The sequence below is a fragment of the Muntiacus reevesi genome, chromosome 8 (genome assembly GCF_963930625.1).
Source record: "Muntiacus reevesi chromosome 8, mMunRee1.1, whole genome shotgun sequence".
NCBI lineage: Eukaryota > Metazoa > Chordata > Mammalia > Artiodactyla > Cervidae > Muntiacus > Muntiacus reevesi.
This window is the reverse complement of record NC_089256.1, coordinates 37,810,410-37,823,700: the sequence shown is the minus strand read 5'-3', so window position 1 is coordinate 37,823,700 and position 13,291 is coordinate 37,810,410. Positions and strand designations below refer to the sequence as shown.

The 13,291-nt window shown below is 38.5% G+C and overlaps 1 protein-coding gene across 2 annotated transcripts in view; it reads right to left on the bottom strand.

The window, feature by feature from the left end:
* QTRT2 (queuine tRNA-ribosyltransferase accessory subunit 2) overlaps positions 1 to 13,291 on the bottom strand; it is a 66,079-nt gene that overhangs the window by 25,391 nt on the left and 27,397 nt on the right. Inside the window, exons 9-10 of one of the 2 annotated variants that reach the window (XR_010664239.1) lie at positions 9,654 to 9,736; positions 583 to 678 (exon numbers count right to left, since the gene is read on the bottom strand). The gene's annotated coding sequence lies outside the window, so the exon portion shown is untranslated. The remainder of the gene's footprint in view (positions 1 to 582; positions 679 to 9,653; positions 9,737 to 13,291) is intronic. The other variant, XR_010664240.1, reaches the window with a different exon arrangement.

The window sequence follows — 13,291 nt, the reverse complement described above, 5'->3', positions numbered from 1 at the left end:
CTGGAAGCTAAGGGAAGTTGTGCTATGTGGAGTAGAAATTGAAAGGAAGTAGGAAAATAGCTTTATCAAGTGAAAATAAAGTTTAGAAAAGAGAGAAGCTATGAGATATGTTAGTAGGAAATGGAGAATTCAGTGAAAAGTTAGAGAAAAGCTAAGAAAGGCAAGAGGAGTAATTCCTTTCAATGAAGAAAACAAAGTTTGCCTGGTAATGCCAATCCACCTGCATTCCTACTTGCCCACCACCATCAGCTTCAAACTTTTATCAGGTTTCACTCTGAAGAACTATAGGAGAAACCTCAAAGTTTTGTTCATTTAATTACATCAATCCTGAGCAGCATCATGGGGGTAGAAATAGAACATGGGTTTTAATTCCTGTCAGGGGGGAAAATAACATAGAGAACAAATTGCTGGTTCTTGTTGTGTTGCCCTGGTGGTTATGCAAACATGACTTCAAACTAACTTCCTAAAGAAGAGATAAGGGAGCTCAGACAGGGGATTTGGAACATCATTTGGTAGAAACATTAAACTCAGCAACCCTGGGAGTGGTTCATGAGATTTAAAATGTTGTCTTCTAGGACTTACCGGGTGGTCAGTGGTTAAGACTCTGTGCCTCCAATGCAGGGGGTGTGGGTTCTATCCTTGATCAGGGAATTAAGATCCTACAATGTTGTGTGGAGCCTGCCCAAAAAATAAATACATAAAATAAAAATTTTTTAAATGCTGTCTTCTTGGATGATGTATTTCATTTTTGAAAATATTATAAGATGTATCAAACACTCAAAAAACTTTAGAGAATAATATTGTACCAAAGAAGGGCAATGCCAAAGAATGTTCATACTACCACACAATTGCAGTCATGTCACATACTAGCAAAGTAATGCTCAAAAATCTCCAAACTAGGCTTCAATAGCACGTGAACTGAGAACTTCCAGATGTTCAAGCTGGATTTAGAAAAGGCAGAGGAACCAGAGATCAAATTGCCAACATCTGTTGGATCGTTGAAAAAGCAAGAGAATTCCAGAACAACATCTACTTCTGATTCATTCACTATGCTAAAGCCTTGACTGTGTGGATCACTACAAACTGTGGAAAATTCTTCAAGAGATGGGAATACCAGCCCACTTTACCTGCCTTCTGAGAAATCTGTATGCAGGTCAAGAACTAACAGTTAGAACCAGACATGGAACAATGAACTGGTTCCAAATTGAAAAAGGAGTATGTCAAGGCCGTATATTGTCACCCTGCTTATTTAAGTTATATGCAGAATACGTCACACAAAATGCCAGGCTGGATGAAGCACAAGCTGGAATCAAGATTGCCAAGAGAAATATCAGTAACCTCAGATATGCAGATGACACTACCCTTATGGCAGAAAGCAAAGAGAAACTAAAGAGCCTCTTGATGAAAGTGAAAGAGGAGAGTGAAAAATTTGGCTTAAAACTCAACATTCAGAAAACTAAGATCATGGCATCCGGTCCCATCACTTCATGGCAAATAGATGAAGAAACAATGGAAACAGTGACAGACTTTATTTTCTTTGGCTCCAAAATTACTGCAGATGATGGTTGCAGCCGTGAAAGTAAAAGATGCTTGTCCTCAAATTTAGACAGCATATTAAAAAGTAGAGACATTACTTTGCCAACAAAGGTCTGTCTAGTCAAAGTTATGGTTTTTCTAGTAGTCATGTATGGATGTGAGAGTTGAACCATAAAGAAGGATGAGCACCAAAGAACTGATGCTTTTGAACTGCAGTGTTGGAGAAGACTCTTGAGAGTCCCTTGGACTGCAAGGAGATCAAACCAGCCAATTCTAAAGGAAATCAGTCCTGAATGTTCATTGGAAGGACTGATGTTGACACTGAAGCCAATACTTTGGCTACCTGATGGGAAGAGCTAACTCATTAGAAAAGACCCTGAGTTGGGAAAGATTGAAGGCAGGAGAAAGGGACGACAGAGGACAAGATTGTTGGATGGCATCACCGGCTCAATGGACATGAGTTTGAGGAAGCTCCGGGAGATGGTAAAGGACAGGGAAGCTTGGTGTGTTGCAGTCTATGGAGTCACAAAGAGTCAGACATGACTAAGCTACTGAACAACAATTGCACATAACAGCTATATCAGATGTTAGCATTTTATATTCATTCCAAATCTTTTAAAAGAAAGAATACATTACAAATACACTTAAAGTAATCATCCTTATTGCATTTTCCTCCTTACATATCCAGAAGGAATCAATATTGGCATTAAATATTTATCATTTTCACCATGTTTTATGCCTTGCTATGTACACATATATCCATATTGCATTTTATGTTTTCAAAGTGTAAGTACAATTATAGTACTAATAGTATAAGTACTATTCTCTGAAAATCTTTCTTCATATAAGTTGATGTATGTAGGTTTAGTTCATCATTCATTTTAACTCTATATAAACATACCATTCTCCTGTTGATAGTCATTTAATCTGTTCTCAAACCTTTATTGTTTTTAAAAGCTATAATGAATATTTTATACATATATCCTTGAGCATATGTGCTGAATTTTTTCTAGGATATAAACCTAAAAGAGAAATTATTAGTAGAAAGATTTGCACATCTTCTACTTTAGTAGATATTATCAAATTATATAATTATATCCTAATGAGTATCTGATATTTTTAAAGCTTTTATTGGAATATAATTGATTTACAATGTTGTGTCAGTTTCAGGTGTACAGGAAAGTGAATCAATTATACATATACATATATCCACTCTTTTTTAGATTTTTTTCCCATATAGGCCATTACAGAATGTTGAGTAGAGTTCCCTGTGCTAGTCAGTAGGTCTTTATTAGTTGTCTGTTTTATATATAGAAGTGTGTATGTGTCAATATTATAAATAGTGCTGCAATGAATATTGGGGTGCATATATCTTTTGAATTAGTGTTTTTATTTTGGGAGAATATATACCAAGTTTCTGTATACCAACATGAATTGGGGTGAGAGGCACAAAATTCAGTCCACAGCAGACCCTAATGAAATAGCAGATCTGGGAAGTGATCTTTAGTGACTGTCATGACCATTAGAAGAAAAGCTGATGGATAAGTCTGCAGTATCAGGACCACTGATCAATCTTAACAGCACAAGAAGTGAATGAGCCATTATGTGCCTCCTCATGGAAGGACACACCACCATCCTCGAAATAGTCTTGCCAGAAAAATCAAATCTGAACCTGATCTCACCTCTAGATCAGCACTGCTCAACAGAAGTATAATGTAAATCACATATGTAATTAGAAATTTTCTACTAGCCATATTAAAAAAATAAAGTAAATAAATAAAATTAATTTTAATAATATATTTTAGTTATCCCAATGGATTAAAATATTATTTACCATTAAGATGTTAACAATGTAAAAATAATTATTTGCATCTTTTTTATGTGCTAAACTTTTGAAATCTCTTGCATATTTTACACTTTAAGCATATCACAATTCAGACTAGCCACATTTCAAGCACTTCATTGCTACACAGATGTTGATTCAAATAAACCAACTCTAAAAAATTATGAGATGATAGAGTAAATTTGAATACTGTCTAGGCATTTGGTTATAGTAAGGTGTTATTCATTTTAAGCGGACTAAAACTACTGTGTTTACTTATTTATTTGTTTATTGACTACAGTAAAATTTTTATTGAGCCACTTACAAAGATTTTTCAGTAAAAATCACTAGCTTAATCTTTAATCAATAATAGGATAAAATGGCAGTGTCTAATGAAAGAATATCTGAAGTGGTTGGCTACTTCACACATGTGTTTTAGAGTTTCTTGGTTGTTTTTTGGAATTATTATTAATTTTTAAAGAGCCCTTATTTTTTTAAAGATGTATGTTGAAATGTTTACAAATAATATTAATATCATAAATTGTCTGTAATTTGCTTCAAAATAATCCAGATAGCACTGAGAGGAGTAGATAAGAATATAGAAAAAGCAAGATTGGCCCTGAGCTGATGGGTGACACTAAGAACATGGTACCAGCTTGTTGTTCAGAGCTTCTGTCGAAGAATAGCGGTGTCTTGTTTATTGAACACTGTAAATTAGGATTAATCTATTATGTCATTCACTTTTGACTCCAGGAGAGGTTATAACAGTGGCCAGAATTTCTCCCCTGGCTTTGAAGCAGATATCCAATCTTGGGTAATGTTTCCCCATGTTCCCTCTGCTTCCCTACATTACCCCAAACGCTAAAATTAAAAAAAAAAAAAAGATTGTGGATCTGAAGATTTAGATCAACTATGTGAAAAAAATGAAGAAATTTCAACTGCTGTGAGGGAAGAAAAGTAATGTTTCAAATCCAGCTTGAGCCAGTATTCCTCAGGAGATGTTCAGTTGACGGAAACAGGGCTAACTCGAATATGAAACATCCAAAGAGAAGTCAAATCGCAGAGGGAGAACATGGAGCTGCTGGAGTCAGTTAACCACCTCCTCGTGGAATACCATCCTCCTTCCAGCACTAAACTTTGAGGATTCCGGGTTCCATTTTATCAGAGGAGGCAGCACTCCTCTCTTTTGTATCCCCTGCATAGCCTGCCCAGTCAGTCAGCAAACTGCTGTTGAGTGAGTGAGGGATGGATAATGGAGAGTAATCAGAGGTAATATGGCATCATGGAAGGAACACAGGCAAGTCTGGGAGGAATTCCTGGACTACTTTGTTAGTGGCCTGTAATTGTCTTCCCTTGGTAAAACTCTATACATCCTTTTTTAAATTACTAAGTTAACTATTTTCCCTGTCGTCCCCATAAGTAGATTCACATTCATCCAACTGCATGTTCTTTTTTTTTTTTGAAAAATATGATGAGAAAAACTTCTCTACCATGTCACTTTGTATATCCCACACCAGTGTGGTTACTGTGCTACTTTGCACGGTTATAAATGTGTTTATTCTCTCCACTAAGCTGTGATTTCAAAAGCAAAACCTCTGACATTTTCATGTTTCAATCCCCACTATCTGGCAAATGTGGGACATATTAGCAGGTAGTACATGGTGAATGAATAGATCATCCATCGACAAACATTATTGGGCATCCAAACAGGTTAACAGCATGAAGTGGCAACTTCTTTAACTTTTTATTTTCTAGATGAACACTCCAAACGTGGCTTTCTAGCTAGGATCTTGTTACTGACTTCAAAAGTCACACAAGAAAACCAGTAGATTACTTTGCAGTTACTCTGACCCATATACCCATACCCTTAAAAAAAAAAAATCATAACCAGAATTACTCAGCTTGACCTTCTCATGAGACATGGATTAGAATGACCGTTGGTATTTTCTAAAATGTAAAGCACATATATATTGCTGTTATTAAGGACACTCAACTGAGTGTGCTTTCCAGTCTGTACTTCTTTCCCAAACTCTATATCCAAATGTTGCTCTATAAAGGTTTCAAATAATTGCCAGATCATTAGAAAAAGTCTCTACTCCTATGACTATCTTCAAGATTAGATCACTTCTTTCAAAATTCTGTTAAAAAAAAATCAGTGATACATCTCTGTAGAAACTTGTTGTTAAGAGAATATAGGCTATATACTTATTTCAGAGCCCTATCCTGGACCTCAGGTGCCTGTGAATGAGAAGGGGGTGAGGTTGGAATTATAGCCTAGGCTATGGCACCAGATGTTCCTGGAATCAAAGTACATAATTGTAAGTAGTTATTTGATTGTTCTAGCCCTGTTTTCTCAAATATAAATGGAAAAAATTATACTTCATTAGAGGGATTGTACATTTGTTGGGAGCCTTAAAACGAAGACCACTCAAATTGAATTAATGTAAGTCAATCCAGACAAACTCAGCTCACTAATCTGGCCTGCGGTTCTATTTCTTCAATAACAAATATTAAAAACAAAAACAAAAAACTCTTTAACATTTGCATTTTCTTTATCATAGGAATTGTCATCTAGTGATTTTTTACATTCTCTCATTTCTTAGGGGAATTTCAGTCTTCTTTTGTGGTTAGGATACGACTTAGATTATTGAGCAAAGTGAAGTTTTCTAATTTTATAGAATGCATGTAGTTCTGAGTTTACTCCTGGTCTGCAAATTCCAAGAAGGTAGGTGCTCTCTGTGGGATGTTTGTCATTGAATTCCAAGTGTAGAGAGTGACTGACACTTAGTTGGAAATCAATAAGCTTTTCTTGACTAACTGACTGAATGCTAGATATTGGAATGAATCAGGTTGGTGAGGATATATTTATGACTGAGCAATATCCCCAATGACAAATAAAGGGGAAGTCCCTCAATGAGATTTGTTTTTATGTACTGATTAGCTGGACCAAATTCCATAGATGATCAAGAACCTGTGAGAAAAAGATATGATCACTTGATGAGGTCCTGGAAGATGAATACCACTGTTCACGCCTTCCCTTTCTCCTGACACAAACCAGCAGCTCAAAACAACCGTGGATCCCTTTACAATTATGCAAGGGGCATAGAACTGAGAAATGGCAGATATTGGAATGACTTGGTCTATATGATCTTTCTGAACTATGCTTGAGACATATTTGCCAACTCCTATGATGCCCACAGTTATAGTAAGGTCAATGCAGACTTTAAAAAGTGTATCTATAAACAGAAAAATCTCTGCATTCAAGAATCACTATTATTCCAGAAGCTAGGAAGGCTCACAGCCATGGCCAGAATGGTAAAATCATGCTTGTCAGAGTTCTCTCAAGAAACAGAAACAATAAGGGATGATAGATAGATAGATACAGACAAATAGGAGAGATTTATTATAGGAATTGGCTCACATGATTATGTAGACCAAGAAGTCCCACAATCTGATCTGCCGTCTGCAAGCTGATGGCCAGAGAAGCTTTGGGTGCAATTCTAGTCCAAACCCTGAGAACCATGGAGCAAGTGGTATAAGTTCCAATGAGTCCAAAGAATCAGAATCCTGATTCTGAGCTCCAAGAATCAGGAGCATCAATATCCAGGAGAACAGAAGACAGATGTCCCAGTTCAAGTAAGAGACTTATTCGTCCTTCCTACACTTTTTTTGTCCTGCTCAGACTTTTGAGAAATTGGATGGTGCCCACGCATTGATGAGCGAGATCTTCTTTACTCAGTCTATGAATTCAAATGTTAATCTTTTCTGAAACAGCCTAACAGACATACTCAGAAATAATGTTTTACCAGCCATTTGGGCATCCCTTCTACAGTCAAATTGACATATAAAATTAACCATCACAAGTCCCCAGTACGTGATGTAGGAGCTGCTTAAGAGTACCAAAGTTGTATGGAGGCAGAACAAGAACTAGGGACCAGGAGAAAGGCTGGGAAAGGAAACCTAGACTCTTGTTCCAGCCTTTCCTCTCACTTCTTGTTAGACCTTGGGTTAGTCACATTCTATCTGGGCCTTTGTTCCACCTCTGTTTATAAAACGAAGGGGCTGATAAATGATTATATTTTCTGTGTCACCAAAGAGTCCTGTTTTTGACAAGGAGAAAAACTAAGCTAATTTCCCCTCCTCATCCCTTTCTAGAATTTAAATGTCCTTTTGTTTTTCATTTATATGTAAATGTGTGAGACTTTGACCAAAACAAAATTACCATCTCTGGGTGACTTCTCAGCCTTCTCCTCATTAAAACTGCAGCTGCAGATTTCTAGAACCAAAAAGGGAAAAGAAAGCTCTTGTTCTGCCTCCATACAGCCTCAGTACTTTTAAGCAGCTCCTACATCACGTACTGGGGACTTGTGATGGTTAATTTTATATGTCAATTTGACTGTAGAAGGGATGCCCAAATAGCTGGTAAAACATTATTTTTAAGTATGTCTGTAAGGCTGTTTCAGAAAAGATGAACATTTATGGGGATAAAATATCTTATCCCCATCCCTTTTATGAATTATATCACTCATCCAAGGAGTAAATTTCCTAGCTGGATTGATTAGAAGACAAGTGCCATTGACAGAGGCAAGGAAGTTGAAGTTTGACTTTGATTTTAGTTTGACTGAAGGAAGAAAGATAATATATCTGGTTTCTGATGTGTCAGATTTCTGGTAATAGCTGAATGTTCAAGTAGAAAAGTGAAGTTGAAGTGACTTTTTTAATATGACTGGAAGTGACTTTTCTACTCAAACAACATGGAATTGGAGTCTAACCATAGTCAGATACATGGTCAAAAAAGAAAGAATGTACTTTGTCACTCTCTTCTCTTTTGATGTGTAATTACTATGTGGGGGACTGAATATATTTTCATAGTTTGTATTTTCTTCAGCTGACATCACGGGAACTGATAAATGCAATTGTGATGAAAATGTTAAATAAGTTTGTTAAACAAAAATAAAAATAAATAAGTTGGGAATGGAAAATTGGAGGTGTGATCTGAAAAACTCTTATTATCTATTATGTCACTGAATTCTATGAAAGGACTTGTGATCAACATAAATCACCCTGGGATGGTTTTAAGTACTACTTTAACTGTTTGGAAGGAAATCAGATCCTCTGAGGGGAGACCATCTTCTCATTCCATCCATAAAAATTAGAGTAAAACTTCATCAGACCACTGGATTTGTAATGTTCAGTCTTGAGGGCTAATCTTGCCTAATTTCTTCATGAAAGAAGCATCCTGAAGATGCTTGCCCTGTTTCTCAGTTACTGGAGGTTCCCTCAGCACCCCCTCACCTTTCGGTTTCTTGTCTCTTACATCCCTTACTAATACCAACTATAAAGCAGTAGTTATTAAATGGTTATGAAACTTTGATTTGAAACCAAGATGTCTGGGAGGGAAGGGAAAATGGACTAAATAAAAGGAAGTGACTCTGAGCTGTTAAGAAAGAGAAGACCATTAATAGCCACATCTTGATTTTGTTCTGAAGCCATCCGAAAGACGCAGGGAACAAAGTGATAATAAGAGCAAATGCGTTCCTCAGACAAAGGAGCAGACAGCAGGGGACAGCAGTTCAGGGAAAAAGGCAAGCATTAGGGAGAGCGTGCAGAGGAAGATGCGCTAATCCCTCTGAATCATACTAGCAGGAGCACGGGCCGTTTGAACTTCTTGGCAACTTCAGCTTGGACTCAAAGTGGAAAAAAGAAAAGTTCACTCTGAGTTCCTCTTGTCAGAGCAGGGGAAATTGCTTTGAGGCCAGCGCTAGAAGATGCTAATGGCAGAAGGCAGAACTGAGTCAAAGAAAATAAAAATGTGTCAGGTCACTGGGAGCTTGCCTAATGTAAAGTGAGATAAAATCACCGCTGACAAGACATTCAGCCTAGGTCTCACTGTGTACTGCTGTGTCAGCTTAGCTGGCAAAAATCTGAAGATAATGCCTCAACTGCACAGAGAATAAGCATTCCCTAGACAAACAGTAATTGAGCTCTCACTGTGTTGGCCGAGACTAGTGCTGTTAAATGCTAGAAGGTGTGATAGGAACCCTTACGTCCTTGTACCATCTGGTTTTGGGAGCCAGAAAGGATCCTTGGAAAAGGGTACTGGGAAACCACTACTGAACCTGGGAGGGCACAGCCCAGCAGAAAATAGGGTAGGATGGAGGAGAGTCAAAATGCAACTGGAAAGAGATAGGCTTCTCTTTAAATTCCTTAAGAAGACACAGTGACTGAAAGTCTTTCTTCTCCAGGCCTGACAGTTCTCAACCATAAAACAAAAAGTTGAACAAGGCAATCATACCTTCCCGTTGGGCAGGTTTGGAATTGTTTGGGGAGTTATCTGGGGATAATGCCAGGGTGCTGGGACAACATGGGGGATCTCTTCTGTTAAAAAAAATAAAATAAAATTACCTTATTGAATTCTTACAATCAAATACTGCCAACTAGCATTGCTTCCACTCATGCGTCATTAAAAACAAACAGCTATTTCCTTGGTATTTCCAAATACCAAATACCTAACAAAGTTTGAACTTAAAATGCACCTTGATTAATATGTGAACCAGTAATTTTTTTAAGCATAACTAACAATTCAGTTCCTAACATGAAAGTGAAAGTGTAGTCACTCAGTTGTGTCAGACTCTGAGACCCCATGGACTGTAGCCTGCCAGGCTCTTCTGTCCAGGGAATTCTCTAGGCAAGAATACTGGAGTGGGTTGCCATTCCCTTCTCCAGGGGATCTTCCTGACCCAGGGATTGAGCCCCGGTCTTCTGCATTGCAGGCAGATGCTTTACTATCCGAGCCACCAGGGACTGGGGATCTCTTAATGTGGAAATCTGTAATCAGCTGCAGGAGCTAGAAACTCTAGGTGCTTTTGCTGTATTTTGATGCATCACTAAAAAACTTTTAAATGTTAAAGATGCCAGTCTTCCCTCCAGATTCTAAACCAAAAAGGTTGCAAATCAGGCACACTTAGGTTTTGTCTGACTAGAAGAATATTTTTTAAAAAATTGATCCAGCATTTGAAAGTTGTGAGTTTCAGTGTTCTGTGATGACCTAGAGGGATACAGTGGAGGGGGAGGCTCAAGGGAGGGGATATATGTATACTTATAGCTGATTCATTTTGTTTACAGCAGAAACTAACACAATGTTGTAAAGCAACTATACTCCAGTAACTAAATAATAACAATAAATTATGATGAAAATGCAAAAAAAAAAGCTTTTATCTGAAAGTCCAGATTTGTTGGCTACTCTGAAAGATTGGAAGATGTGACAACACTGGATCCATGGAAGCAATTAGCAAGAGGTGGATAGCAGCTGTCCTGTTTGGAAGGGGCATCTGTTCTCGTTTGACCATCCCCACCACTCACATTAGGGTAATCACATAACTTGGCTAAACTTGGGCACTTCTGAGAGTAAAAGGGGTGCTATTTGTAATGATGCCTGGACCACAGACCTAAACCAGGACTGCTGTGAGCAATGAAGATGTAGAGTTACCTCACTTCACACTATTACACTGGGTTTTCTTTTCTGATTTGCCCGACTATTAATTTGGTTATATGGTCATAAGTCAGGGATTCCCATGAGGAAGAAGGGAAAGAAAAGGTGTAAAACGAGTAAGAGATCTAGAGGGTGAGAAAAAATAAATGAGAAAAAGCATATTACAATGAATGCCGATTACCCCAAACCTTCAGGTAAAGGCAGAGCCTTGCTGGTGGTTGGCTCAGCATGTAAGTTTGACCTTCCTGGCTCCCTGCCCTACACAGCACTGTCAGTTTTAATAAGCTGTAATCCTGTCGCTATGAGCGAGACTAATCAAACTGCAGAGAGCAGCCTGTTCCTAATCAGGAAGGCACAGGATAATCATTTAACTCTGTGGTTTCTCAGTGAGCTCCAAGCTGCCTCAACAGAAAAAAACATCCTGGAGAAGATGGTTGCTTACACACGCTAATCTTGACCTTTTGATGGCCTTTGTTTGAAATTTTATTAAAATTCTTTAATTACACAAATATTTAGTTTGAAAAATGTGTTAAAAGAATCTCTTCCCTTTATCCCCAGAGAATAATAAAATATCCTCCCCCCAAAGCATATAGGAAACCTCAGACTCTTATTGATTTCTCAAGAGTCCACTTTAACTGATCACAGACTCAAACCCTCTCCCTGGTGGCTCAGATGGTAAAGAATCTGCTTGAAATGTGGGGGACCCAGGTTCGATCCCTGGGTTACGAAGATCCCCTGGAGAAGGGAATAACTACCCTACCTACTCCGGTATTGTTGCCTCGAGAATTCCATGGACAGAGGAGCCTAGCGGGCTACAGTTCATGGGGTTGCAAAGAGTTGAACGCAACTGAACGACTGACTTTCTGAGAGAGTGAATTCCTAGGCAGGTTGATGAGAAGTCCAAGGGTCCCTGAGAAGAGAGGGGTCAGAGGTTCTTGAGAAGGAGACAGGGGTCTGGAATTCTCAAGGAGGAGGAAAGGAAAAACTTCTTTTTTTATTTTCCTACATTCCTTAGTCACATAAAACAGTTTTTTCTTTAAGACCGGAAGTGATGATTATACAATAAGTTCAGTTCAGTTCAGTTCAATTGCTCAGTTGTGTCCGACTCTTTGAGACCCTGTGGACTGCAGCACGCCAGGCTTCCCTGTCCATCACCTACTCCCGGAGTTTACTCAAACATGTCCATTCAGTTGGTGATGCCATCCAACCATCTCATCCTCTGTCGTCCCCTTCTCTTCCTGCCTTCAATCTTTCCCAGAATCAGGGTCTTTTCAAGTGAGTCAGCTCTTCACATCAGGTGGCCAAAGTATTGGAGTTTCAGCTTCAACATCAGTCCTTCCAATGAATATTCAGGACTGATTTCCTTTAGGATGGACTGCTTGGATCTCCTTGCAGTTCAAGGGTCTCTCAAGTCTTCTCCACCACCACAGTTCAAAAGCATCAATTCTTCTGTGCTCAGCTTTCTTTATAGTCCAACTCTCACATCCATACATGACTACTGGAAAAACCATAGCCTTGACTAGACGGACCTCTGTTGGCAAAGTAATGTCTCTGCTTTTTAATATGCTCTCTAGGTTGGTCATAACTTTTCTTCCAAGGAGTAAGCATCTTTTAATTTCATGGTTGCAGTCACCATCTGCAGTGATTTTGGAGCCCCCCAAAATAAAGTCAGCCACTGTTTCCACTGTTTTTCCATCTATTTTCTATGAAGTGATGGGACTGGATGCCATGATCTTTGTTTTCTGAATGTTGAGCTTTAAGCCAACTTTTTCACTCTTTCACTTTCATCAAGAGGCTCTTTAGTTCTTCTTCACTTTCTGCCATAAGGGTGGTGTCATCTGTGTATCTGAGGTTATTGATATTTCTCCCAGCAATCTTTTTTTTTTTTTTTTAAATTTTATTTTATTAGTTGGAGGCCAATTACTTCACAACATTTCAGTGGGTTTTGTCATACATTAACACGAATCAGCCATAGAGTTACATGTATTCCCCATCCCGATCACCCCTCCCACCCCGCCCTCCACCCGACTCCTCTGGGTCCTCCCAGTGCACCAGGCCCGAGCACTCGTCTCATGCATCTCACCCGGGCTAGTGATCCGTTTCACCATAGATAATATACATGCTGTTCTTTTGAAACATCCCACCCTCACCTTCTCCCACAGAGCTCAAAAGTCTGTTCTGTACCTCTGTGTCTCTTTTTCTGTCCTGCACATTGGGTCATCATTACCATCCTTCTAAATCCCATATATATGTGTTAGTATGCTGGAATGTTCTTTATCTTTCTGGCTTACTTCACTCTGTATAATGGGCTCCAGTTTCATCCATCTCATTAGAACTGATTCAAATGAATTCTTTTTAACGGCTGAGTAATATTCCATGGTGTATATGTACCACAGCTTCCTTATCCATTCATCTGCTGATGGGCATCTAGGTTGCTTCCA